Source organism: Pristiophorus japonicus, chromosome 14 (assembly GCF_044704955.1).
Source record: "Pristiophorus japonicus isolate sPriJap1 chromosome 14, sPriJap1.hap1, whole genome shotgun sequence".
Lineage (NCBI taxonomy): Eukaryota > Metazoa > Chordata > Chondrichthyes > Pristiophoridae > Pristiophorus > Pristiophorus japonicus.
This window is the reverse complement of record NC_091990.1, coordinates 69,710,715-69,738,683: the sequence shown is the minus strand read 5'-3', so window position 1 is coordinate 69,738,683 and position 27,969 is coordinate 69,710,715. Positions and strand designations below refer to the sequence as shown.

Below are 27,969 nucleotides of genomic sequence, written 5' to 3'. Positions count from 1 at the left end.
GTGTCAGAGTGTAGAATGGGTTAGGATCAGAGTGTAGGAAAGGGTTAGTGTCAGAGTGTAGGAAAGGGTTCGGGTCAGAGTTTAGGAAAGGGTTCGGGTCAGAGTGTAGGAAAGGGTTTGGTTCAGAGTGTAGTAAAGGATTCGGGTCAGAGTGCAGGAAAGGGTTAGGGTCACAGTGTAGGAAATGGCTCGGGTCAGAGTACAGGAAAGGGTTAGGGTCAGAGTGTAGGAAAGGGTTATGTTCGGAGTGTAGAAAGGGTTAGGGTCAGAGTGTAGGAAAGGGTTAGGGTCGGAGTGTCGGAAAGGGTTAGAGTCAGAGTGCAGGAAAGGGTTAGGGTCAGAGTGTAGCAAAGGATTAGGGTCAGAGTGCAGGAAAGGGTGACTGTCAGAGTGTAGAAAGGGTTAGGGTCAGAGTATTGGAAATGGTTAGGGTCAGAGAGCAGGAAAAGGTTATGGTCATATTGTAGGAAATGGTTAGGGTCAGAGTGTAAGAAAGGGTTCGGGTCAGAGTGTAGAAAATGTTTCGGGTCAGAATGTTGGAAAGGGTTAGGGTCGGAGTTTAGGAAAGGGTTCGGGTCAGAGTGTCGGAAAGGGTTAGGGTCGGAGTGCAGGAAAGGGTTAGGGTCAGAGTGTTGTAAAGGGTTAGGGTCAGAGTGCAGGAAAGGGTTAGGATCAGAGTGTAGGAAAGGGTTAGAATAATAGTATAGGAAAGGATTCGGGTCAGAGTGCAGGAAAGGGTTCGGGTCAGAGTGCAGGAAAGGGTTCGGGTCAGAGTGCAGGAAAGGGATAGGGTCAGAGTGTGGGAAAGGGTTAGGATCGGAGTGTAGGAAAGGGTTAGGGTCAGAGTGTAGAAAGGTTTACCGTTAGAGTGTAGAATGGGTTAGAGTCAGAGTGTAGAATGGGTTAGGGTCCGAGTGTAGAAAGGGTTTGGGTCAGAGTGTAGGAAAGGGTTAGGGTTAGAGTGTAGAAAGGTTTACCGTTAGAGTGTAGAATGGGTTAGAGTCAGAGTGTAGAATGGGTTAGGGTCCGAGTGTAGAAAGGGTTTGGGTCAGAGTGTAGGAAAGGGTTAGGGTTAGAGTGTAGGAAAGGGTTAGGGTCAGAGTGTAGAAAGGGTTAGGATCAGAGTGTTGAATGGGTTGGAGTCAGAGTGTAGAATGGGTTAGGGTCAGAGTGTAGAATGGGTTAGAGTCAGAGTGTAGAATGGGTTAGGGTCGGAGTGTAGGAAAGGTTTCATGTCAGAGTGTAGAATGGGTTAGGTTCAGAGTGTCGGAAAGGGTTTGGGTTAGATTTAAGGAAAGGGTTAGGCTTAGAGTGTAGGAAAGCGTAAGGGTCAGAGTTTAGGAAAGGGTTCGGGTCAGAGTATCGGAAAGGGTGAGGGTCAGAGTGTAGAAAGGGTTAGGGTCAGATTGTAGGAAAGGATTAGGGTCAGAGTCAGAAAGGGTTGGGTTCAAAATGTATGAAGGATTAGGAACGTAATGTAGAAATGGTTAGGGTCAGAGTGTAGGAAGGGTTAGGGTCAGAGTGTTGGAAATGGTTTGGTTCAGAGTGTAGGATGTGTTCGGGTCAGAGTGTAGAAAGGATTAGGGTCGGAGTGTTGAAAGAGTTCGGGTCGGAGCGTAAAAAAGGATAGGGTCAGAGTCAGAAAGGGTCAGGGTCAGAGTGCAGGACACGTTTCGGGTCAGTGTGTAGGAAAGATTTCGGGTCATATTGTCGGAAGGGTTCGGGTCAAAGTGTACAAGGGTTCGAGTCAGAGTGTACAAGGGTTAGGGTCAGAGTGTAGGACACGGTGAGGGTCAGAGTGTAGGAAAGGTTCAGGGTCAGATTGTCGGTAAGGGTTAGGGTCAGAGTGTAGATAGTGTTAGAGTCAGAGTGAAGAAAGTGTTAGGGTCAGAGTGTCGGAAAGGGTTAGGGTCGGAGCGTAGGAAAGGATTAGCGTCAGAGTGTAGGAAAGGGTTAGGGTCAGAGTATAGGAAAATGTTAGGGTCACATTGTAGGAAAGGTTTAGGGTCAGAGTGTAAGAAAGGGTTAGGGTCAGTGTGTAGAAAAGGTTTAGGGTCAGAGTGTAGAAAAGGTTTAGGGTCAGAGTGCAGAAAGGTTAGGGTCAGAGTGTCGGACACGGTTACGGTCAGAATGTACGAAAGGTTCGGGTCAGAGTGTAGGAAAGGGTTAGGGTCAGAGTGCAATAAAGGGTTCAGGTCAGAGTCAGAAAGGGTTAGGGTCAGAGTTTGGAAAGGGTTAGGGTCAGAGTGTTGGAAGAGTTAGGGTCAGAGTGTAGGACACGGTTAGGGTCAGATTGAAGGAAACGATTTGGGTCAGAGTGTAGAAAGGGTTAGGTTCAAAGTGTAGAAAGGGTTAGGGTCAGAGTCAGAAAGGGTTAGGTTCAAAGTGTAGAAAGGGTTAGTTACGGAATGTAGAAATGGTTCAGGTCAGAGTGCAGAAAGTGTTAGGGTCAGAGTGCAGGAAAGGGTTAGGATCATAGTGTAGAAAGGGATTCGGGTCAGAGTGCAGGAAAGTGTTAGCGTCAGAGTGTGGAAAGGGTTAGGGTTATAATGTCGGAAATGGTTAGGGTCAGAGAGCAGGAAAAGGTTCGAGTCATATTGTCGGAAAGGGTTTGGGTCAGAGTGTAGGAAAGAGTTAGGGTCATTGTGTAGGAAAGGATTCGCCTTAGAGTGCAGGAAATGGTTGGGGTCAGAATGCAGGAAAGGGTTAAGATCAGAGTGTAGGAAAGTGTTAGGGTCATAGTGTAGGAAAGGATTCGGGTCAGAGTGCAGGAAAGGGTTAGGGTCAGAGTGTAGGAAAGGGTTAGGGTCAGACTGTAGAATGGGTTAGGGTCAGAGTGTAGGAAAGTGTTAGGGTCAGAGTGTAGAATGGGTTAGGGTCTGAGTGCAGGAAAGGGTTAGTGTCAGAGTGTAGAATGGTTTAGGATCAGAGTGTAGGAAAGGGTTAGGGTCAGAGTGTAGAAAGGATTAGGGTCAGAGTGTAGGAAAGGATTCGGGTCAGAGTGCAGGAAAGGGTTAGGGTCAGAGTGCAGGAAAGGGTTAGTGTCAGAGTGAAGGAAAGGGTTAGGGTCCGAGTGTGGGAAAGGTTTTGGGTCGGAGTGTAGAAAGGTTTAGCGTCGGAGTGTAGGAAAGGTTTACGGTCAGACTGTAGAAAGGGTTAAGGTCAGAGTGTAGAATGGGTTAGAGTCAGAGTGTAGAATGGGATAGGGTCAGAGTGTAGACAGGGTTAGGGTCAGAGTGTAGAATGGGTTCGAGTCAGAGTGTAGAATGGGTTAGGGTCAGAGTGTAGAATGGGTTCGGGTCAGAGTGAAGAAAGTGTTAGGGTCAGAGTGTAGAATGTGTTAGAGTCAGAGTGTAGAATGGGTTCGGGTCAGAGTGTAGAAAGGGTTAGGGTCGGAGTGTAGAATGGGTTCGGGTCAGAGTGTCAGAAAGAGTTCGGATCATAGTGTAGGAAAGGATTCGCGTAAGAGTGCAGGAAAGGGTTCGGGTCAGAGTGCAGGAAAGGGTTAGGGTCAGAGTTTAGGAAAGGATTCGCGTAACAGTGCAGGAAAGGTTTAGGGTCAGAGTGCAGGAAAGGGTGAGGGTCAGAGTGTAGGAAAGGTTTCGGGTCAGAGTGTAGGAAAGGGTTCGGGTCGGAGTGTAGGGAAGTGTTAGGGTCAGAGTGTAAGCAAGAGTTCCGGTCAGAGTGTTGGAAAGGGTTAGAGTCAGAGTGCAGGAAAGGGTGAGGGTCAGAGTATAGGAAACGGTTAGGGTCAGAGAGCAGGAAAAAGTTAGGGTCATATTGTAGGAAAGGGTTAGGGTCAGAGTGTAAGAAAGGATTCGGGTCATAGTGTAGAAAAGGTTTCGGGTCAGATTGTCGGAAAGGGTTAGGGTCGGTGTTTAGGAAAGGGTTAGGGTCAGATTGTCGGAAAGGGTTTGGGTCGGAGTGTAGGAAAGGTTTAGGGTCAGAGTGTAGGAAAGGGTTAGGGTCATAGGGCCCAAGTTACCACATGATTTGCGCCTGATTTTTAGGAGCAAAAGGTGGAGAACGGACTATCTTAGAAATCGCAATTCTTCACATTTTGTTTTCTGCAGTTCTAGTCAGGTAGAACAGTTCTACTTTCGAACAGAATTTTTTCTTCAAAAGGGGGCGTGTCCGTCCACTGACGCCTGATTTCAAAGTTTCCACAGTGAAAACGTACTCCAAACTAATGTAGAATGGAGCAAGTGAAGATTTTTGTAGAACTGAAAAAATCTGTTCTACACATTAAAAAATCAGGCGCAGGTTACAAATTAGGCGTCCAGAACGATGGGGTGGGGGGCGGAAGGGAAGTCATTAAATTCTACAATCAATCCTTATTTATACTTCTACAAATATTATACAAATAAATCCAACCTGAATAAACATTTATAAGCAAAGTAATGATTAAATAAACCATCTTCCTCCCTGTGTGAAAGTGCTTCAGCCATCGTTCGAAGGAAACCGCCGTTTGTTGCCACGCAGGGGAGGGAGGGGCAGGAGACAGTGGCTTGATGCCGTGCAGGGGAGGGAGGGGAAGGAGACAGCGGCTTGTTGCCGTGGAGGGGAGGGAGGGGAAGGAGACAGCGGCTTGTTGCCGTGGAGGGGAGGGAGGGGCAGGAGACAGCGGCTTGTTGCCGCGCAGGGGAGGGAGGGGAAGGAGACAGCGGCTTGTTGCCGTGGAGGGGAGGGAGGGGAAGGAGACAGCGGCTTGTTGCCGCGCAGGGGATGGAGGGGAAGCAGACCAGTGGCTTGTTTTCGTGCAGGGGAGGGAGGGGAAGGAGACAGCGGCTTGTTGCCGTGGAGGGGAGGGAGGATAAGGAGACAGCGGCTTGTTGCCGTGGAGGGAGGGGAGGGAGGGGAAGGAGACAGCGGCTTGTTGCCGCGGAGGGGAGGGAGGGGAAGGAGACAGTGGCTTGTTGCCGTGGAGGGGAGGGAGGGGAAGGAGACAGCGGCTTGTTGCCGCGGAGGGGAGGGAGGGGAAGGAGACAGTGGCTTGTTGCCGTGGAGGGGAGGGAGGGGAAGGAGACAGCGGCTTGTTGCCGCGGAGGGGAGGGAGGGGAAGGAGACAGTGGCTTGTTGCCGCGCAGGGGAGGGAGGGGAAGGAGACAGCGGCTTGTTGCCGCGGAGGGGAGGGAGGGGAAGGAGACAGCGGCTTGTTGCCGCGGAGGGGAGGGAGGGGAAGGAGACAGTGGCTTGTTGCCGTGGAGGGAGGGGAGGGAGGGGAAGGAGACAGCGGCTTGTTGCCGCGCAGGGGAGGGAGGGGAAGGAGACAGCGGCTTGTTGCCGCGGAGGGGAGGGAGGGGAAGGAGACAGTGAGAAGGGAAGCCTCAGTGCTGATGTGCTGATGGCAACGTGCTTTTGTTAAAAAATGTTCAAAAATTAAACAGCTGCTAAGAATAGTGTAGGAAAGGGTTCGGGTCAGAGTGTAGAATGGGTTAGGGTCAGAGTGTAGAAAGGGTTAGGGTCAGAGTGTAGGAAAGGGTTAGGGTCAGAGTGTAGAATGGGTTAGGGTCAGAGTGTAGGAAAGGGTTAGGGTCAGAGTATAGGAAAGGGTTAGGGTCAGAGTGTAGAATGGGTTCGGGTCAGAGTGTAGGAAAGGGTTAGGGTCAGAGTGTAGGAAAGGGTTAGGGTCAGACTGTAGAATGGGTTAGGGTCAGAGTGTAGGAAAGTGTTAGGGTCAGAGTGTAGAATGGGTTAGGGTCTGAGTGCAGGAAAGGGTTAGTGTCAGAGTGTAGAATGGGTTAGGATCAGAGTGTAGGAAAGGGTTAGGGTCAGAGTGTAGAAAGGATTAGGGTCAGAGTGTAGGAAAGGGTTAGGGTCAGAGTGTAGGAAAGGGTTAGGGTCAGACTGTAGAATGGGTTAGGGTCAGAGTGTAGGAAAGGGTTAGGGTCAGAGTTTAGGAAAGGGTTCGGGTCAGAGTGTAGGAAAGGGTTTGGTTCAGAGTGTAGTAAAGGATTCGGGTCAGAGTGCAGGAAATGGTTAGGGTCAGAGTGTCGGAAATGGCTCAGGTCAGAGTACAGGAAAGGGTTAGGGTCAGAGTGTAGAATGGGTTAGGGTCACAGTGTAGGAAAGGTTTAGGGTCAGAGTTCAGGAAAGGGTTATGTTCGGAGTGTAGAAAGGGTTAGGGTCAGAGTGTAGGAAAGGGTTAGGGTCGGAGTGTCGGAAAGGGTTGGAGTCAGAGTGCAGGAAAGGGTTAGGGTCAGAGTGTAGGAAAGGATTAGGGTCAGAGTGCAGGAAAGGGTGACTGTCATCGTGTAGGAAAGGATTCGGGTCAGAGTGCAGGAAAGTGTTCGGGTCAGAGTGTAGTAAGGTTTAGGGTCAGAGTATTGGAAATGGTTAGGGTCAGAGAGCAGGAAAAGGTTAGGGTCATATTGTAGGAAATGGTTAGGGTCAGAGTGTAAGAAAGGGTTCGGGTCAGAGTGTAGAAAATGTTACGGGTCAGAGTGTCGGAAATGGTTAGGGTCGGAGTTTAGGAAAGGGTTCGGGTCAGTGTCGGAAAGGGTTAGGGTCAGAGTGTTGTAAAGGGTTAGGGTCAGAGTGCAGGAAAGGGTTAGGATCAGAATGTAGAATGGGTTAGGGTCCGAGTGTAGAAAGGGTTTGGGTCAGAGTGTAGGAAAGGGTTAGGGTCGGAGTGTAGAATGGTTTCGGGTCAGAGTGTCGGAAAGGGTTAGGGTCGGAGTGCAGGAAAGGGTTCGGGTCAGAGTACAGGAAAGGGTTAGGGTCAGAGTTTAGGAAAGGATTCGCGTCAGAGTGCAGGAAAGGTTTCGGGTCAGAGTGCAGGAAAGGGTGAGGGTCAGAGTGTAGGAAAGGTTTCGGGTCAGAGTGTAGGAAAGGGTTCGGTTCGGAGTGTAGGGAAGGGTTAGGGTCAGACTGTAGGCAAGAGTTCCGGTCAGAGTGTTGGAAAGGGTTAGAGTCAGAGTGCAGGAAAGGGTTCGGCTCAGAGTGTAGGAAAGGATTAGGGTCAGAGTGCAGGAAAGGGTGAGGGTCAGAGAGCAGGAAAAAGTTAGGGAGAGAGAAAACAGGTAATTATAGACTGGTTAGTCTGACATCAGTTTTGGGGAAAATGTTGGAATCAATTATTAAAGATGAAATAGCAGTACATTTGGAAAACAGTGACAGAATTGGTCCAAGTCAGCACGGATTTATGAAAGGAAAATCATGCTTGATAAATCTTCGAGAATTTTTTGAGAATGTAACTAGTAGAGTGGACAAGGGAGAACCAGTGGATGTGGTGTATTTGGACTTTCAAAAGGCTTTTGGCAAGGTCCCACACAAGAGATTGGTGTGCAAAACTAAAGCACATGGTATTGGGGGTAATGCACTGACGTGGATAGAGAACTGGTTGGCAGACAGGAAGCAGAGAGTCGGGATAAACGGGTCCTTTTCAGAATGGCAGGCAGTGACTAGTGGGGTGCCGCAGGGCTCAGTGCTGGGACCCCAGTTATTTACACGATATATTAAGTATTTAGATGAAAGAATTGAGTGTAATATCTCCAAGTTTATAGATGACACTAAGTTGGGTGGCGGTGTGAGCTGTGAGGAGGATGCTAAACGGCTGTAGGGTGACTTGGACAGGTTAGGTGACTGGGTAAACGCATGGCAGATGAAGTATAATGTGGATAAATGTGAGCTTATCCACTTTGGTGGCAAAAACACGAAGGCAGAATATTATCTGAATGGCAACAGATTAGGAAAAGGGAAGGTGCAATGAGACCTAGGTGTCATGGTACATCAGTCATTGAAAGTTGGCATGCAGGTACAGCAGGCAGTGAAGAAGGTAAATGGCATGTTGGCCTTCATAGCTAGGGGATTTGAGCATAGGAGCAGGGAGGTCTTACTGCAGTTGTACAGGGCCTTAGTGAAGCCTCACCTGGAATATTGTGTTCAGTTTCGTCTCCTAATCTGAGGAAGGACATTTTTGCTATTGAGGGAGTGCAGCGAAGGTTCACCAGACTGATTCCTGGGATGGCTGGACTGACATGTGAGGAGAGAGTGGATCGACTGTGCCTGTATTCACTGGAGTTTAGAAGGATGAGAGGGGATCTCATAGAAACATATAAAATTCTGACGAGACGGGACAGGTTAGTTGCAGGAAGAATGTTCCCGATGTTGGGGAAGTCCAGAACCAGGGGACATAGTCTAAGGATAAGGGGTAAGCAATTTAGGACTGAGATGAGGAGAAACTTCTTCACTCAGAGAGTTGTTAACCTGTGGAATTCCCTGCAACAGAGAGTTGCTGATGCCAGTTCATTGGATATATTCAAGAGGGAGTTGGATATGGCCCTTATGGAGAGAAAGCAAGAAAAGGGTACTGAGGTGAATGATCAGCCATGATCTTATTGATTGGTGGTGCAGGCTCGAAGGGCCGAATGGACCTATTTTCTATGTTTCTATGCTTCTAAACTTTAAGTTTTCTCCTTGCTCCCTAAATTTTGGTACAGAGTAAAGATGCTGTCCCATCAAACACTCTCAGGGCAGGCACAGCACGGGGTTAGATACAGAGTAAAGCTCCCTCTAGGTCGGGCGTGAGGTCGGGCGCGAGGTCGTGCGATGTGTCACTGAGTCGGGAGCAGCGTGAGTTCGTGTTTGGAGAGGCCTATAAAAGGCCGCGAGGTCGGGAGGTGCGTTACTGAGTTGGGAGTCCGTGAGTTCGGCGAGAGGCCTGTAAAGGCGTGGCTTGTGCAGCTACAGGGAGAAGGCAAAAAAGAAGTAGAAAGAAATAGAAAAGTGACGTCACAGCCAAGGGGGTAAGTGATTGGCTGGTGATTGGTAAGTAGTTTTTTCTTTTTTCTCTTCTATATCAGTGAGTAACTTTTAATACTGTTGTTGCCAATTTAAGTTAATCTAAGGGTTAAGTCAAGGCAGGAGAGCTCGGACACGTGTTATGCTCCTCCTGTACTATGTGGGAAATCAGGGACGCCTCCGGTGTCCCTGAAGACTATGTGTGCGGGAAGTGGATCCGCCTCCAGCTCCTGACGGACTGCATTGCGGAATTGGAGCTGAAGGTGGATTCACTCTGGAGCATCCACGATGCTGAGAATGACGTGAACAGCACGTTTAGTGAGTTGGTCTTACCGCAGGTAAAGGGTCCACAGCCAGATAGGGAATGGAAGACCAACAGGAAGAGCAGTGCAAGGAAGGTAGTGCAGGAATCCCTTGCGGTCATCCCCTTGCAAAACAGATACACTGCTTTGAGTACTGTTAAGGGGGATGACTCACCAGGGGGGAGCAGCAGCAGCCAAGTTCATGGCACCGTGGCTGGCTCTGCTGCAGAGGAGGGCAGGAAAAAGAGTGGGAGAGCGATAGTGATAGGGGATTCAATTGTAAGGGGAATAGATAGGCTTTTCTGCGGCCGCAACCGAGACTCCAGGATGGTATGTTGCCTCCCTGGTACAAGGGTCATGGATGTCTCAGAGCGGGTGCAGGACATTCTGAAAAGGGAGGGTGAACAGCCAGTTGTCGTGGTGCACATTGGTACCAAAGATACAGCTATAAAATGGGATGAGGTCCTACGAGACGAATTTAAGGAGCTCGGAGCTAAATTAAAAAGTAGGACCTCAAAAATAGTAATCTCGGGATTGCTACCAGTGCCACATGCTAGTCAGAGTAGGAATTGCAGGATAGCTCAGATGAGTACGTGGCTTGAGCAGTGGTGCAGCAGGGAGGGATTCAAATTCCTGGGGCATTGGAACCGGTTCTGGGGGAGGTGGGACCAGTACAAACTGGACGGTCTGCACCTAGGCAGGACTGGAACCAATGTCCTGGAGGGAGTGTTTGCTGGTGCTGTTGGGGAGGAGTTAAACTAATATGGCAGGGGGATGGGAACCAATGCAGAGAGACAGAGGGAAACAAAATGGAGACAGAAGCAAAAGACAGAAAGGAGATGAGTAAAAGTGGAGGGCAGAGAAACCCAAGGCAAAAATCAAGGCAAGCCTGAAGGCTCTGTGCCTCAATGCGAGGAGTATTCGGAATAAGGTGGTCGAATTAACTGTGCAGATATCAGTTAACGGATACGATGTGGTTGGCATCACGGAGACATAGCTCCATGGTGACCAAGGCTGGGAACTTAACAACCATGGGTACTCAACATTTAGGAAGGATAGACAGAAAGGAAAAGGAGGCGGGGTGGCGTTGCTGGTTAAAGAGGAAATTAAGGCAATTGTAAGGAAGGACATTAGCTTGGATGATGTGGAATCGGTATGGGTGGAGCTACGGAATACCAAGGTGCATAAAATGCTGGTGGGAGTTGTGTACAGACCTCCAAACAGTAGTAGTGATATTGGGGAGGGCATCAAACAGGAAATTAGGGGTGCATGCAATAAAGGTGCAGCAGTTATCATGGCAGACTTTAATATGCATATAGATTGGGCTAACCAAACTGGAAACAATACGGTGGAGGAGGATTTCCTGGAATGCATAAGGGGTGGTTTTTTAGACCTATATGTCGAGGAACCAACTAGAGGGGAGGCCATCTTAGACTGGGTGTTGTGTAATGAGAGAGGATTAATTAGCAATCTCGTTGTGCGAGGCTCCTTGGAGAAGAGTGACCATAATATAGTGGAATTCTACATTAGGATGGAGAATGAAACAGTTAATTCAGAGACCATGGTTCAGAACTTAAAGAAGGGTAACTTTGAAGGTGTGAGGCGTGAATTGGCGAGAATAGATTGGCGAATGATGCTTAAGGGGTTGTCAGTGGATGGGCAATGGCAGACATTTAGAGACCGCATGGATGAACTACAACAATTGTACATTCCTATCTGGTGTAAAAATAAAAAAGGGAAGGTGGCTCAACCGTGGCTATCAAGGGAAATCAGGGATAGTATTAAAGCCAAGGAAGTGGCATACAAATTGGCCAGAAATAGCAGCGAACCCGGGGACTGGCAGAAATTTAGAACTCAGCAGAGGAGGACAAAGGGTTTGATTAGGGCAGGGAAAATAGAGTAGGAGAGGAAGTTTGCAGGGAACATTAAAATGCACTGCAAAAACTACTATAGATATGTAAAGAGAAAAAGGTTAGTAAAGACAAGCGTAGGTCCCCTGAAGTCAGAATCAGGAGAAGTCATAACGGGGAACAAAGAAATGGCAGACCAATTGAACAAGTACTTTGGTTCGGTATTCACTAAGGAGGACACAAACAACCTTCCGCATATAAAAGGGGTCAGAGAGTAAAGTAAGAAGGAGGAATTGAGGGAAATCCTTATTAGTCGGGAAATTGTGTTGGGGAAATTGATGGGATTGAAGGCCAATAAATCTCCAGGGCCTGATGGTCTGCATCCCAGAGTACTGAAGGAGGTGGCCTTGGAACTCGCGGATGCATTGACAGTCATTTTCCAACATTCCATAGACTCTGGATCAGTTCCTATGGAGTGGAGGGTAGCCAATGTAACTCCACTTTGTAAAAAAGGAGGGAGAGAGAAAACAGGGAATTATAGACTGGTCAGCCTGACATCGGTAGTGGGTAAAATGATGGAATCAATTATTAAGGATGTCATAGCAGCACATTTGGAAAGAGGTGACATGATAGGTCCAAGTCAGCATGGATTTGTGAAAGGGAAATCATGCTTGACAAATCTTCTGGAATTTTTTGAGGATGTTTCCAGTAGAGTGGACAAGGGAGAACCAGTTGATGTGGTGTATGTGGACTTTCAGAAGGCTTTCGACAAGGTCCCACTCAAGAGATTAACGTGCAAAGTTAAAGCACATGGGATTGGGGGTAGTGTGCTGACATGGATTGAGAACTGGTTGTCAGACAGGAAGCAAAGAGTAGGAGTAAATGGGTACTTTTCACAATGGCAGGCAGTGACTAGTGGGGTACCGCAAGGTTCTGTGCTGGGGCCCCAGCTGTTTACACTGTACATTAATGATTTAGACGAGGGGATTAAATGTAGTATCTCCAAATTTGCGGATGACACTAAGTTGGGTGGCAGTGTGAGCTGTGAGGAGGATGCTCTGAGGCTGCAGAGTGACTTGGATAGGTTAGGTGAGTGGGCAAATGCGTGGCAGATGAAGTATAATGTGGATAAATGTGAGGTTATCCAAATTGGTGGTAAAAACAGAGAGACAGACTATTATCTGAATGGTGACAGATTAGGAAAAGGGGAGGTGCAACGAGACCTGGGTGTCATGGTACATCAGTCATTGAAGGTTGGCATGCAGGTACAGCAGGCGGTTAAGAAAGCAAATGGCATGTTGGCCTTCATAGCAAGGGGATTTGAGTACAGGGGCAGGGAGGTGTTACTACAGTTGTACAGGGCCTTGCTGAGGCCACTCCTGGAGTATTGTGTACTGTTTTGGTCTCCTAACTTGAGGAAGGACATTCTTGCTATTGAGGGAGTGCAGCGCAGGTTCACCAGACTGATTCCCGGGATAGCGGGACTGACATATCAAGAAAGACTGGATCAACTGGGCTTGTATTCACTGGAGTTCAGAAGAATGAGAGGGGATCTCATAGAAACGTTTAAAATTCTGATGGATTTAGACAGGTTAGATGCAGGAAGAATATTCCCAATGTTGGGGAAGTCCAGAACCAGGGGTCACAGTCTAAGGATAAGGGATAAGCCATTTAGGACTGAGATGAGGAGAAACGTCTTCACCCAGAGAGTGGTGAACCTGTGGAATTCTCTACCACAGAAAGTTATTGAGGCCAATTCACTAAATATATTCAAAAAGGAATTAGATGTAGTCCTTACTACTAGGGGGATCAAGGGGTATGGCGAGAAAGCAGGGATGGGGTATTGAAGTTGCATGTTCAGCCATGAACTCATTGAATGGCGGTGCAGGCTCGAAGGGCCGAATGGCCTACTCCTGCACCTATTTTCTATGTTTCTGTGTTTCTACACTGTCCCATCAAACACTCCCAGGGCAGGTAAAACAACAACAATAACTTATATTTATACAGCACCTTTAACATAATAAAAGGTCCCAAGGAGTGTTTTAAGACAAAACAAATACATTTGGCACTGAGCACAGAAGAAGAAATTAGCGCAGATGACCAAAAGCTTCGTCAAAGAGATAAGTTTTAAGGCTCTTAATGGAGGCGAGAGCGAAAGAAACATAGAAACATAGGAAATAGGTGCAGGTGTAGGCCATTCGGCCCTTCGAGCCTGCACCGCCATTCAATACGATCATGGCTGATCATTCACCTCAGTACTTCATTCCTGCTTTCTCTCCATACCCCTTGATCTCTTTAGCGGCAAGGACTACATCTAACTCCCTCTTGGATATATCTAATGACCTAGCCTCAACAACTTTCTTTGGTAGAGAATTCCAAAGGTTCACAATTCTCTGAGTGAAGAAGTTTCTTCTCATCTCAGTCCTAAATGACTTATCCCTTATCCTTAGACTGTGATCCCTGGTTCTGGACTTCCCCAACATCGGGAACATTCTTCCCGCATCTAACCTGTCCAGTCCCGTCAGAATTGTACATGTTTCTATGAGATCCCCTCTCATTCTTCTAAATTCCAGTGAATATAAGCCGAGTTGATCCAGTCTTTCTTCGTATGTCAGTCCTGCCATCCCGGGAATCAGTCTGGTGAACCTTCGCTGCTCTCCCTCAATAGCAAGAACGTCCTTCCTCAGTTTAGGAGACCAAACTGCACACAATATTCAAGGTGTGGCCTCACCAAGGCCCTGTACAACTGCAGTCAGACCTCCCTGCTCCTATACTCAAATCCCCTAGCTGTGAAGGCAAACATGCCATTTGCCTTCTTCACCGCCTGCTGTACCTGCATGCCAACTTTCAATGACTGATGTACCATGACACCCATGTCTCATTGCACCTCCCCTTTTCCTAATGTGTCACCATTCAGATAATATTCTGCCTCCCTGTTTTTGTCACCAAAGTGGATAACCTCACATTTATCCACATTATACTGCATCTGCCATGCATTTGCCCACTCACCTAACCTGTCCAAGTCACCCTGCAGCCTCTTAGCATCCTCCTCACAGCTCACACTGCCACCCAGTTTCGAGTCATCTGCAAACTTGGAGATATTACATTCAATTCCTTCGTCTAAATCATTAATGTATATTGTAAATAGCTGGGGTCCCAGCACAGAACCTTGCAGTACCCCACTAGTCACTGCCTGCCATTCTGTAAAAGACCCATTTACTCCTACTCTTTGCTTCTTGTCTGCCAACCAGTTCTCTATCCATGTCAATACCACCAATACCATGTGTTTAATTTTGCACACTAATCTCTTGTGTGGAACCTTGCCAAAAGCCTTTTGAAAGTCCACTTATACGACATCCACTGGTTCTCCCTTGTCCACTTTACTAGTTACCTCCTCTAAAAATTCTAGAAGATTTGTCAAGCATGATTACCCTTTCATAAATCCATGCTGACTTGGACCGATCCTGTCACTGCTTTCCAAATGCGCTGCTGTTATGTCTTTAATAATTGATTCCAACATTTTCCCCACTACTGATGTCAGGCTAACCGGTCTATAATTCCTTGTTTTCTCTCTCCCTCCTTGTTTTTTGATGTTGGCCTTCATAGTGAGAGGATTTGAGTATAGGAGCAGAGAGGTCTTACTGCAAAGGCAGAGAGGCTTAGGCAGGGAGTTCCAGAGCTTCGGGCCCGGGCAGCTGAAGGCACGGCCATCAATGGTGAGGCTGTTATAATCACGAATGCTCAAGAGGGCAGAATTCGAGGAGTGCAGACATTTCGGGGGGGTTGTGGGGGAGATTACAGAGATAGGGAGGGGCGAGGCCATGGAGGGATTTGTAATCAAGGACGAGAATTTTGAAATTGAGGCATTGCTTAACTGGGAGCCAATTTAGGTCAGCGAACACAGGGGTGATGGGTGAGCGGGACTTGGTGCGAGTTGGGACATGGGCTGCAGAGTTTTGAATTACTTCAAGTTTGCATGGAGGAGACTGTGGGAGGCCAGCCAGGAGTGTGTTGGAATAGTCAAGTCTAGAGGTAATAAAGGCATGGATGAGGGTTTCATCAGCGGATGAGCTGAGGGAGGGGCAGAGATGGGTGATGTTACGGAGGTGGACACAGGCGGTCTTAGTTATGCCGTGGATATGTGGCTGGAAACTCATTTCAGGATCAAATATGAGGCCTAGGCTGCGAGCAGCCTGGTTCAGCCTCAGACAGATGCTAGAGAGAGGGATAGAGTCAGTGGTTAGGGAACACAGTTTGTGGCAGGGACCAAAGACAATGGTTTCAGTCTTCCCAATATTTATTTGGAGAAAATTTCTGCTCATCCAGTACTGGATGTCGGACAAGCAATCTGACAATTTAGAGACCGAGGAGGGGTCGAGAGAAGTGGGGGTGAGGTAGAGCTGGGTGTCGGCAGCGTACATGTGGAAACTGACGCTGTGTTTTCGGATTATGTCGCCGAGGGGCAGCATGTAGATGAGAAATAGGAGGGGCCAAGGACAGATCCTTGGGGGACACCAGGAGTAACAATGCGGGGTTGGGAAGAGAAGCCATTGCAGGAGATTCTCTGGCTACGATTGGACAGATAAGAATGGAAACAGGTGAGTGCAGTCCCACCCAGCTGGACGATGGTGGAGAGGCATTGGAGGAGGATGGAGTGGTCAAAGGCTGCAGACAGGTCCAGGAGGACGAGGAGGGATAGTTTGCCTTTGTCACAATCACAATCATTTGTGACTTTGACGAGAGCAGTTTCGGTACTGTGGCAGGGGCGGAAACCAGATTGGAGGGATTCAAACATGGAATTGTGGGAAAGATGGCATGGATTTGGGAGGCGACAACACGTTCAAGGACCTTGGAGAGGAAAGGGAGGTTGGAGATGGGGCGATAGTTTGCAAGTACAGTGGGGTCGATGAGAGGGGTGATGATGACAGATTTGAGGGAGAGGGGGACAGTACCTGAGGAGAGAGAACCATTAACAATATCGGCTAACATGGGAGCCAGGAAGGGAAGATGGGTGGTCAGCAGTTTCCCACCAAACACTCCCAGGGCAGGTACAGCACGGGTTAGATACAGAGTAAAGTTCCCTCTACACTGTCCCATCAAACACTCCCAGGGCAGGTACAGTACGGGGTTAGATACAGAGTAAAGTTCCCTCTACACTGTCCCATCAAACACTCCCAGGGCAGGTACAGTACGGGGTTAGATACAGAGTAAAGTTCCCTCTACACTGTCCCATCAAACACTCCCAGGGCAGGTACAGTACGGGGTTAGATACAGAGTAAAGTTCCCTCTACACTGTCCCATCAAACACTCCCAGGGCAGGTACGGCACGGGTTAGATACAGAGTAAAGCTCTCTCTACAATCATTTGTGGTAAAGGTTCTGATATGCTATGAGACAACAGGTATTGAAATAATAACCAGTTGTCGAACACCAGGATATTATACAGTGAGCATAAATATTAATGATATTAACCGAAATGATATGAAACTGAGCAGACTTCAGTGAATGATTGCCTGCTCTATATTTCTGTTTTATGCACGAATCACTGGTGCATCATTGCTCTATATTCTGTATAAATGCTGCAGACTCATTTTATTTGCTAACTGATAAACAGACACCTTTACATCTGCCTCACACCAGTTTTCAGGTTTAATTAAACACCATCGCACCCTGTGTCATGTGACCTGTTCCAGAGGTTTACCGAGCCCTACCCCGTGAAATAATAAGCAGATGAGAAGGACAACCACCCCACAATCCTTTATCGCTAGCTCACCGGAATGATAGAAGACAAAGAAATATTCCTCAGATTATACTTGGATGTGCGGATAAGTGAGTTGGACTGGTTGGTCACTGAGAGGGACCGATCCAAATCGCCATCGGCTGATCCCAGTCAGAGCTAGAAAGTATCAGCCAGAGAACTCGGCAAACATTTAACTACACTTCCAGAATTCCAGCAGGTTCCGAGCATCCAAACAAGAATGTCAAAGATATCCGGCTAAAATGCCTGTCAGACTGATTAAAAAAACATTACTTGTGGGTATGAGTGAGATTGGCACCAGGTTTTCACCTCGCTATTTGAAGCCAGTTGGATGGCTGAAATGTTTTATTCAATATGTGGGTTTCATTGGCCGGCTAGTGTTGATTGCCCATCTCTGCTTGGCCCATAGGGTGAGCCACCTACATTGAAGCCCAGTTGAGGCCAGACATCTACAGGCGGCATGTTTACTTTCCATGAAGGACATTGGTGAACCTGTTGGGTTTTTAAGCAAGGTGCCAGCCTATAATTCAGCACAACTAGCACTGGTGGGATTGGAACTGAAGATCTCTGGGCGACTGGTGCAGTACCTGACCCACTGGGCCTCTGACATCGCCCGACTCCAACTCTGCCTCTGCCCGTCAGCTGATGAAACCCTCAGTCATGCACTAGAGAAAAAGTACTCGGTAAAATAATGGGACTAAAGGTGGACAAGTCCCCTGGACCTGATGGCTTACATCCTAGGGTCTTAACAGAAGTGGCTGCAGAGATAGTGGATGCATTGGTTGTAATCTACCAAAATTCCCTGGATTCTGGGGAGATCCCAGCGGATTGGAAAACCGCAAATTTAACACCCCTATTTAAAAAAGGAGGAAGACAGAAAGCAGGAAATTATGGACCAGTGAGACGCACGTCTGTCATTGATATAATATTGGAATCCATTAATAAGGAAGCATTGGCTGGACATTTGGAAAAGCATAATTCAGTCAAGCAGAGTCAGCATGGTTTTATGAAAGGGAAATCATGTTTGACAAATTTGCTGGAGTTCTTTGAGAATGTAATGAGCAGCGTGGATAAGGGAGAACCAGTGGATGTGGTGTATTTGGACTTCCAGAAGGCATTCGATAAGGTGCCACATAAAAGGTTACTGCACAAGATAAGAGCTCACGGGGTTGGGGGTAATATATTAACACGGATAGAGGATTGGCTAACTAACAGAAAACAGAGAGTTCTAAATGAGTCATTTTCCAATTGGCAAACAGTGACTAGTGGGGTGCCGCAGGGATCGGTGCTGGGGCCTCAACTATTTATAATCTATAGTAATGACTTGGATGAAGGGACCGAGTGTAATGCTGCCAAGTTTGCTGATGATACAAATGTGGGTGGGAAAACAAATTGTGAGGAGGGCACAAAAAATCTGCAAAGGGATATAGGCAGGCTAAGTGAGTGGGCAAACATTTAGCAGATGGAGTATAATGTGGGAAAATGTGAGGTTATCCACTTTGGCAGGAAAAATAAAAAAGCAAATTATTATTTAAATGGAGAGAAACTACAAAGTGCTGCAGTACAGAGGGACCTGGGAGTCCTGGTGCATGAAACACAAAAAGTTAGTATGCAGGTACAGCAAGTAATCAGGAAGGCATATGGAATGTTGGCCTTTATTGCAAGGGGGATAGAGTATAAAAGCAGAGAAGTCCTGCTACAACTGTACAGGGTATTGGTGAGGCCACACCTGGAGTACTGCATCCAGTTTTGGTCTCCGTATTTAAGGAAGAATATACATGCATTGGAGGTTCACTAGGTTGATTCCGGAGATGAAGGGGTGACTTATTAAAAAAGGTTGAGCAGGTTTGGCCTATAATCATTGGAGTTCAGAAGAATGAGAGGTGATCTTATTAAAACATATAAGATACTGAGGGGGCTCGACAAGGTTGCTACAGGGAGGATATTTGCACTTGTGGGGGAATCCATAGTTTAAGAATAAGGGGTCGGCCATTTAGAACTGAGATGAGAAGGAATTTCTTCTCTCAGAGGGGCGTGAACCTATAAAATTCTCTGCCGCAGAGAGCTGAGGAGGCTGGGTCATTGAATATATTTAAGGCGGAGATAGACAGATTTTTGAGCGATAAGGGAGTAAAGGGTTATGGGCAGGGAAGTGGAGCTGAGCCCATGATCAGATGAGCCATGATCTTATTAAATGGCGGAGCAGGCTCGAGGGGCCAATGGCCGACTCCTGCTCCTATTTCTTATGTTAATATCGGATGTGTCTATTCACAACACCAAAGCTGTGATTGGTCCCCTTGGAGGATAAGACACACCCAGCATTTCTCTGGAATTTATATTTAGATCCTCCCTGCCTACCTAAGCTGTTACTTTGCAAAGTGTAATTTGAGACATTCTGGCTGCGTTCTCCAGACAGAGCAGAGCTTGCATAGTCCAGGGAACACCCTCACGGGTTACAACCTTCCCTCACCCCCCAAACAACCTTCTGCCCACATTCCTGACCACCCAACAAATTTCTTACATTCTCCCCCTGCCCAGTGCTTCACTTCCCCCCAACCCCCTGACCTTCCCCCATGAGTTCGTGACCCACCGCCGCCCCCACTCCCCCGCCACCTCCGATTCCCTCTCTCTCTCTAAAGGCTTCAAAAATGTTCCTGTAAATAATCACAGTGATATTCGAGGCAAAAGTCCTGGAGACTCCTTTAGTATAGTCATTGATTTTTGAAGGAGACCCCATAGGTCCGTAGCAGGCTCAGGCACGAGCAGCAAAGGCAGCAGCTCCAGGTTCCCTCGGCACCCCCCCACCGGCTTCCTCATATATTGTACTGCCCATGTACAGTCAGATCGAGCACGTGTGTATAGTCGGATCGAGCACGTGTGTACGGCCAGATCAAGTATACACTGGATCGAGCACACATGTACAGTCAGATCGAGCACGTGTGTACAGCCGGATCGAGCATGCGCGTATATTCGGACTGAGTATACGCCGGATCGAGTATACACCGGATCGAGCACACGTGTACAGTCGGATCAAGCACGTGTGTACGGTCGGATTGAGCACACATGTACGGTCGGATCGAGCACACATACGCTGTACCAAACAGGCGCGCATGCACAGAGGTAGTCAAGAAACGCCATGCAAATAATCACTGCGCTTGTTATCTCCAGACTTGACTATTCCAATTCTCCCCTGGCTGGCCTCACACCTTCCACCCTGCATAAACTCCAGCTCATCCAAAACTCTGCTGCCCGTGCCCGAATTCGCACCAATTCCCGCTCACCGATCACCTCTATGATAGTTAACCTACATTGGCACCCAGTCCAACAACACCTCAATTTTAAAATTCTCACCCCTGTTTTCAAATCCCTGCATGGCTTCGATTCCCCCTATCTCTGGAACCTTCCTGGCCCAAGACCACTCAAAGTGGAGGAGAAGCATCCGGGAAGGCGCCAAACACCTCGAGTCTCTTCGCCGGGAGCCAGCAGAAGCCAAGTGCAGACAGCGGAAGAATCGTACGACAACCCAAGCACCCCACGCACCCGTACCTCCTGTTATGTAATGATGTGTGTATCGCCCCAGTACCTTAAATGTAATGTAAGTACTATGCCACACCACAGAGGGCGCTGCGGTGGGAAACCCTGGTAGCACCTGTAACAAGGACTATATAAGGCTGACCACCACACTTGGGAGGCACTCTGGAGCTGAACAATAAAGGAAGAAGGTCACAGCAGTTAGACTTACACCAGACCGTGTGGAGTCAGTGATTTGTGTGCTACATACACCACATTGACAACAAGGAAGCGGACGAACTCCACGCAACCATGACTACTCTGGGCTCGCTAAAGGATTTTACCACGGGCAATGATTGGGAGGCCTTTACGGAAAGGCTCGAGTACTACTTCACAGCAAATGATCTGACGGGGGACACATACGCAATGAGAGAGAAGCGTAAGGCGATATTGCTCGCCAGTTGTAGAGATGAGGTTTACTGTCTCGTCAGCGATTTGCTGGCACCTGGGAGTGCCAGGGACAAGTCATACGAGGCACTGACTGAACTCATTCGTGACCAGTTGAAACCGAAGGAGAGCATCCTCACGGCCAGATACAAATTTTACTGTCACTGCAGACCTGAGGGCCAGGATGTCACCAAATATGCTGCGGACCTCAGGAGACTCGCGGCGTCGTGTGATTTTGGGGAACACCTTGACGAGGCTTTGCGGGACGTTTTCGTTATGGGGATTGGCCACGAGCGCCTCCTTCACAAGCTGTTAGCCACGGAACCCACAGTCACTCTGACAAAGGCCATCGCCATCAGCTGGGCACATATGACCTCGACTTGCAGCACCAAGCAAATGATCCACACAATCTCGAACCCGGCAGGCACTGTCCACAGGATAGCACCCACCACGGACAAAACTGCAGAACGTAGCTCTGCCCAGGGCAGAGAGCATGGACCTCGGGATCCTGGAGCTCAGAGTCCGCCGAGTGGGGTTAATCAAGCAGCACCATGCTGGCGTTACGGAAGAAGCCATGGGGCTCACCGGTGCAGGTTTGCGGAGTACACGTGCAACACCTGCCACGTTAAAGGCCAACTTCAGCGTATGTGTAAAAGAAATCAGACTCACCATGTGGCTGAGGAGATGGGGAATGATCCACTGTTCAGTGAGGAGCAGGTAGAAGAAGATGAGGTGCTTGGACTATATACGTGCACCGACGATTCGCCCCCAGTGATAAGTGAAGTAAAAATCAACGTAGTCCCATGAGTATGGAAGTGGACACGGGCTCGGGTCCGTCGTTGATGAGTCGGAGAACTTTTGATAAACTGTGGATTAACCCAGCTGCACGACCCAAACTGGTCCCGGTCACGGTGAAGCTGCGTACCTACACCAGGGAATTAATACCTGGTCTTGGCAGAGCGATGGTGCAGGTATCCCACGGGGACGAGACGCACGCTTTATCTCTGTGGGTCATTGCAGGCGATGGGCCGACGCTCCTCGGCCGGAGGTGGATGGGGAAGGTCCGTGGGAGCTGGGAAGACTTCATTCCTCCACAGGCTGCTGCTCCCCGGGGTGGTGCCGTGCCCCGGGTCCCCAGAGAGCAGCGCCGACCGAGCTGGAGCTGCAGCCTCAATCCACCCACAGGCAAGTCCCAGGCCCAGACCTCACACAGAGATCCTGCAGCCTTAATCCCCTCAGGCAAGTCCCAGGCCCGGATCTCACACAGAGACCCTGCAGCCTCAGCCCCCACAGGCAAGCAGCTCTGCACAGAGGGGCCTAGTGGGGGGGGGGGGGTGAGCCGGCGGGGCGCTGCGGGCGGGGTGCTGAGGGATCCAGGGGCCGGCGGTTCGGAAGAGCCCCGCAGAGGAAGAGGCCGTTGGGCTGGCCCCGCTGAGGAGCTGTTACCGTCGGACGGCGGCCATGGCAGCTGCAGGGGAGGCTGCTACGGAGGCCGCGGGGGACGCGGCAAGTGCGGCCGCTGGAGAGGCCACGACAGCCGCAGGAGAGGCGGCAAGTCAGGTGGCAGCGGAGGGGAGCGGAGGCTGCGATGGTGGAGGGCATTCGGAGCGGCGGAGAAGAAGATGGCGGCGGCATCGTGTCGGAGCTGCAAAGCATCAAAGATGGCGGCGCCCAAGGAGAAGCCTCGTGGAATCCTCCTGCATCAAAGATGGCGCCTTAAAGAGGAAATGCACCTGGGAATCTTAAAAGGGCCTTACAAAGAGGTGGTCCCCACAAAGGACTTCTGGTTGGCAGAGCGAGTCTAAAATGAGCTATGTTAATGTGAGATAGTGAATTTATAATAAGAATTACCTTTTTTATGCTGAATGGCCACTGTATTTGTGTAAAATAATGGATGAAGTACAATTAATGATAACGGCTAACAAGGAAATCAAGGTTCCGCTACCAGTCAATAACCAGTTAATGTCCCAGATAATATGTACCCATACTAACGCACTGTCTATGCCCACCTGCTTTCCGTTGGACAAGTGTGATGTTATATAATGATGTGTGTATCATTGTCCTGGTCCAGGTGGGGGAGGGGGGGGGGGGGAAGGTGATGTTATGTAATGATGTGTGTATCGTCCCAGTACCTTAAATGTAATGTAAGTACTATGCCACACCACAGAGGGCGCTGCGGTGGGAAACCCTGGTAGCACCTGTAACAAGGACTATATAAGGCTGACCACCACACCTGGGAGGCACTCTGGAGCTGAACAATAAAGGACGAAGGTCACAGCAGTTAGACTTACACCAGACCGTGTGGAGTCAGTGATTTGTGTGCTACATACACCACACCTCCAACCAATATCTGCCCCTCCTGTGACACAGACTGTAGGTGGGCATTGGGCTCATCAGTCACCTGAGAACTGGTGTTAGTGTGGAAGCAAGTCATCCTCAACTCCGAGGGACTGCCTAACAAGAAAGCTCCTCCATTCCTGCAAACCTCTGAGAGCTCTGCTCTCCTCCAATTCTGGCCGATTGCACATCCCGACTTTAATGGCTACACCATTGGTGGCCGCTCCTTCAGCTGCCTGGGTCCTAACCCCTGCAGCTTCCTCCATAAACCTCCAGCCTCTCTACCTTTCTCTCCCCCTTTAAACCTCCCACTTTGACCAAGCTTTTGGTCACCTGGTCTAATATCTATTCAGTGGCTCGGTGCCAAATGTTATCTTATCTTATGTTTGATAACGCTCCTGTGAAGCACCTTGGGATGATTTACTGTGTTGAAAGTGCCATAGAAATACAAATTGTTGTTTAAATTATTCAGTAGCTTTGGAATCTTCCCAGAGATAGATCAGATCTGTTAATACTCACAGGATAGAGGATAGTGACTTAAACTTAGAGGCAGTATAAATTAAACAGTACAATTGTATGGGGGGTGCCGGAACAGAGAGATCTGGGGTGTATGTACACAGATCTTTGAAGGCAGCAGGACAAGATCATAAGACTGTTATAAAAGCATACAGGATCCTGGGTTTATAAATAGATGCATAGTGTACAAAAGCAAGGAGGTTATGCTAAACCTTTATAGATCACTGATTAGGACTCAGCTAGATTACTGTGTCCACTTCACGGCACCACACAAAGGGTGGGCGAAGTTTGGAACTCTATTCTGCAGACAGCTATTGAAGCTAGATCAATTTTTAATGTAAAATCTGAGGTTGATAGCTTTTTGTTAACCAAAGGTATTCAGGGATATGGGCCAAGGCGGGCATGTGGAGTTAGATCACAGATCAGCCGTGATCTCATTGGATGGCAGAACAGGCTCGAGGGGCTGAATGGCCTTCACCCGGTCCTATGTTCCTGTGTTCCTAGGATTTGATGTCAAGGCTTTGGAGAGGCTGCTGAGGAGATTGTCCAGAATGGTCCCGGGGATGAGCGACATCAGTGACGTGGAGAGACCGGAGAAGCTGGGGTTGTTCTCCTTGGAGCAGAGATGGTTAAGGGGAGATTTAATCGAGGTGTTCAAAATTCTGAGGGATTTTGATCGGGTAGATTGGAATAAAGTGTTTCCACAGGCGGGAGAGTCGGTGACCAGAGGGCACAGATCGAAAGTAATTGGCAAAAGAAGCCGAGGGAAAATGAGGAGAAATGTTTGATTGCAGCGAGTTGTGATGATTGGCATGCACGGCCTGAAAAGGTGTTGGAGGAGGTTCTGTGCTCAGGACACATCAACAAAATATTATCCTACTTTGGCTAGTGCACTACTAACTCCCGCGACACACCGCTGACAGAGTACCCCCGGCAGTGAACCCTTTCTGCCTCGCGGCAGAAATTGTCCATCGCCCCACGAGACAGCGGCGAGTGGTGTCAGCTCCAGCCTCACAATCACGCACCGCACCGAACTCTGTTCCTGGGGCAGAGGTTAAAGGGCAGGGTGCACTGAACTGTGCCCCACCATTTTCCCCGTTTGGCCGACTCACCGGGCAGCTGGTCCTGAAGCTTTTTGGCGTGGTGTGGGCCGTTTGGGTGCCAGACCTCAGCCATGGCACCACGCCACCCTGGGGGCCAAGCGGGGGCCATCACAGGGCTCGCAGCACCCCTCCCCTTTAACAGAAGGGGCGGGGCATTGAAAGGCATTGATGCAACGTCCTGCCCCAGGCGCACGCGGCATTCTGCTCCACTTCCTGTGAGGGGCGCTAGCCACAATTTTGCGTCAGGAGCGGGACTTCCCTGCGAGCCTCAGGGAAGTCGCTCCCGACAGAATTACCGGCCCCCAATGGGGCACTAGGACCTTCCGCCTACTTGGTATCCTTTTTCATGGCAAAAACATCTCGGCGCCAAAATTGCCCCTTTTATCGACGGCCATTATCGCCTCCGGGAGGCGCTAGTGAGCGCAAAATAGATTGCGCCCGGGCGTGGTGAGAATATCGCCCGGCATGGTTTGGCCAGTGGTTTTGCGGAGGTGCTCAAAGGTCGCGCCCCGCTCCTGGCGCGAGTGGCAGCCTCGGCCGCGTGCTGCCATGATGACATCATCGGCGTGCGCATCATCCCCTGACCGCCCCAGAAGTGAAATTGCCCCGCGCAAGCTATCTTAGCACCTGCCAATAGCAACGGCTGCTTGAGCTGCCGCATTCCAGTGAGGAACTGGATGCACCAACGCTATTTAAAGGCTCCATCTTGGAATGTTATTATTTGTCGGCCATTACCTATTCATGGTTTGCGACAGTTAGTGCGTGTGGTTGCTGCACTGATCACAGCTCCTACCTTCTCCCCTGTATCAGTCACGGCACTTTCCTTCCACCATTTCTGTCGCTTCATGGGGTCTGGGCCGACAGTCGACTGCCTGCTCCGACCCTACCGTCAGAGGATCCATCGCCATGGACAACGCCACCAGCAATGCAGAGGGAAAGGCATCGAGAGAGGGAGAGAGAAAGGGTACGACATAGAGAGGGAGAGGCCCGGGGAGAGGCACAGGGAGCAGGATATGGAGAGGGAGAGAGGGAGAGAGAGAGAGAGTGGGAGAGGGAGAGGGAGAGAGAGAGAGGGAGAGGGAGAGGGAGATGGACAGAGAGAGTGAAAGGGAGAGGGAGATGGACAGAGAGAGTGAAAGGGAGAGGGAGATGGACAGAGAGAGTGAAAGGGAGAGGGAGAGGGAGAGGGAGAGAGGGAGAGGGAGAGAGAGGGAGAGGGGGGGAGGTGATAGGTTCTTACTACACAGTATAAATGCACACGAGGCCCATGCTTGAGAGAAGGTCAGTCTGTGACCTGTCCTTTATTCCTTAGCACTCAAGTGATGAAGGTGGGTGGAGCTTTCCCTTTTATACCTGAAGGTCCAGGTTAGGAGTGTCTCCCACCTAGTGGTCATTGTTCTCACGGTGTACAACTTAGGTCAGTTTATACATGGGTTACAATGCTGGTTGAATACATGACATCACCTCCTCCCGCAAAGTCTTATTGGGATCACAGGTTGAGTCTCTCTGGTGGTTTACACTCCCTTGTAGAGCGCCTGAGTTGGGGCTCCGGTTGTTGGGCGCTGGCCTGAGTGTCTGCTGTTTGCAGTGTGTCCGGACTGCCCACAGTGACTGGGCTCTCCTCCCTTTGGTTCCGGTGTTCGGTCACCTGTGGAGGAGTGAACTCTATATCGTGTTCTTCCTCTGCTTCTTCTATGGGGTTGCTGAACCTCCTTTTTGTTTGATCCACATGTTTGTTGCAGATTTGTCCATTGGTAAGTTGAACTATCAGAATCCTATTTCCCTCTTTGGCAACCACAGTGCCTGCGAGCCATTTGGGCCCTGCAGCGTAGTTGAGGACAAAAACAGGACCATTTACATCAATACATCGTGCCCTCGCATTCCTGTCATGGTAGTGATATTGTGACTGACGCCTGCTCTCGACAATTTCTTTCATGGTGGGGTGTATAAGGGATAATCGGGTTTTGAGCGTCCTTTTCATTAGTAGCTCTGCGGGTGGAACCCCTGTGAGCGAGTGTGGTCGGGATCTATAGGCCAACTGGAGGCTTGATAAGCGGGTTTGTATGGAACCCCCTTGGAATCTGAGCATCCCCTGTTTGATTATCTGCACTGCTCGTTCTGCCTGGCCGTTTGAGGCCGGCTTGAATGGTGCCGTTCTAACATGGTTAATTCCATTGCCTGCCATGAAGTCCTGGAATTCAGTGCTTGTGAATCACGGGCCATTGTCGCTGACCAAGATGTCCGGTAGACCGTGGGCGGCGAACATTGCCCGTAGACTTTCTACCGTGGCAGAGGATGTGCTTGAATTTAAAATGTCACACTCGATCCATTTGGGGTAGGCGTCTACTGCAACCAAAAACATTTTCCCCATGAAAGGACCTGCGTAGTCCACATGGATGCGTGACCAAGGCTTGGCGGGCCATGGCCAGGGGCTAAGGGGGGCTTCCCTGGGCGCATGGCCCAGCTGGGCACACGTGTTGCACCTGCGAACACAAAGTTCCAGATCTGCGTCTATCCCTGGCCACCAAACGTGTGACCCGGCAATTGCCTTCATCGTGACAATACCCGGGTGCCCATTGTGGAGTTCTCTGATGAACACCTCTCTGCCCAGCTGGGGCATGACTACGCGGTTTCCCCATAGTAGTCAATCGGCCTGAATCGAGAGTTCATCCTTGCGCCTGTGAAATGGTTTAAATTTCTCAGGGCATGCCCTTTACGTGGCAGCCCAGTCCCCATTCAGGACACATTTCTTGACGAGAGACAATAGCGGGTCTCTATTTGTCCAGACTTTAATCTGACAGGCTGTCACGGGTGAGCCTTCACTTCCGAAAGCTTCAACAGCCATGACCATCTCAGCACCATGCTCGGTAGCCCCCTCAGTGGTGGCTAGTGGGAGCCTGCTGAGTGCATCGGCGCAGTTTTCAGTGCCCGGTCTGTGCCGAATTGTGTAGTCATAGGCAGCTAACGTGAGTGCCCACCTCTGTATGCGGGCCGATGCGTTTGTATTTATGGCCTTGTTATCGGCCAAAAGGGACGTTAGGGGTTTGTGATCTGTCTCCAGCTCAAATTTCCTGCCAAACAGGTACTGGTGCATTTTCTTTACCGCATATACACATGCGAGCGCCTCCTTTTCTACCATCCCGTAGCCCCTTTCTGCCTGGGACAGACTCCCGGAGGCATAAGCTACCGGCTGTAACTGACCCTTGGCATTGACATGCTGCAACACACACCCGACACCATAGGACGACGCATCGCACATTAACACAAGTTTCTTACATGAGTCATATAGCGTTAACAGATTGTTGGAACATAACAAATTGCGTGCTCTATTAAAAGCCCTTTCCTGGCTGTCCCCCCAGACCCATTCACGACCTTTGCGTAGCGTGTAGCGGCTCTAGCAGCGTG

The 27,969-nt window shown here is 49.4% G+C and overlaps 1 protein-coding gene across 2 annotated transcripts in view; it reads right to left on the bottom strand.

Annotated features, from left to right (window-relative positions):
* rims3 (regulating synaptic membrane exocytosis 3) overlaps nucleotides 1–21,310 on the bottom strand; it is a 713,695-nt gene extending 692,385 nt beyond the window's left edge. For both annotated transcript variants that reach the window (XM_070898523.1, XM_070898525.1), the window contains exon 1: nucleotides 21,278–21,310. The gene's annotated coding sequence lies outside the window, so the exon portion shown is untranslated. The remainder of the gene's footprint in view (nucleotides 1–21,277) is intronic.
* Between the last annotated feature and the right edge of the window lie 6,659 nt (nucleotides 21,311–27,969).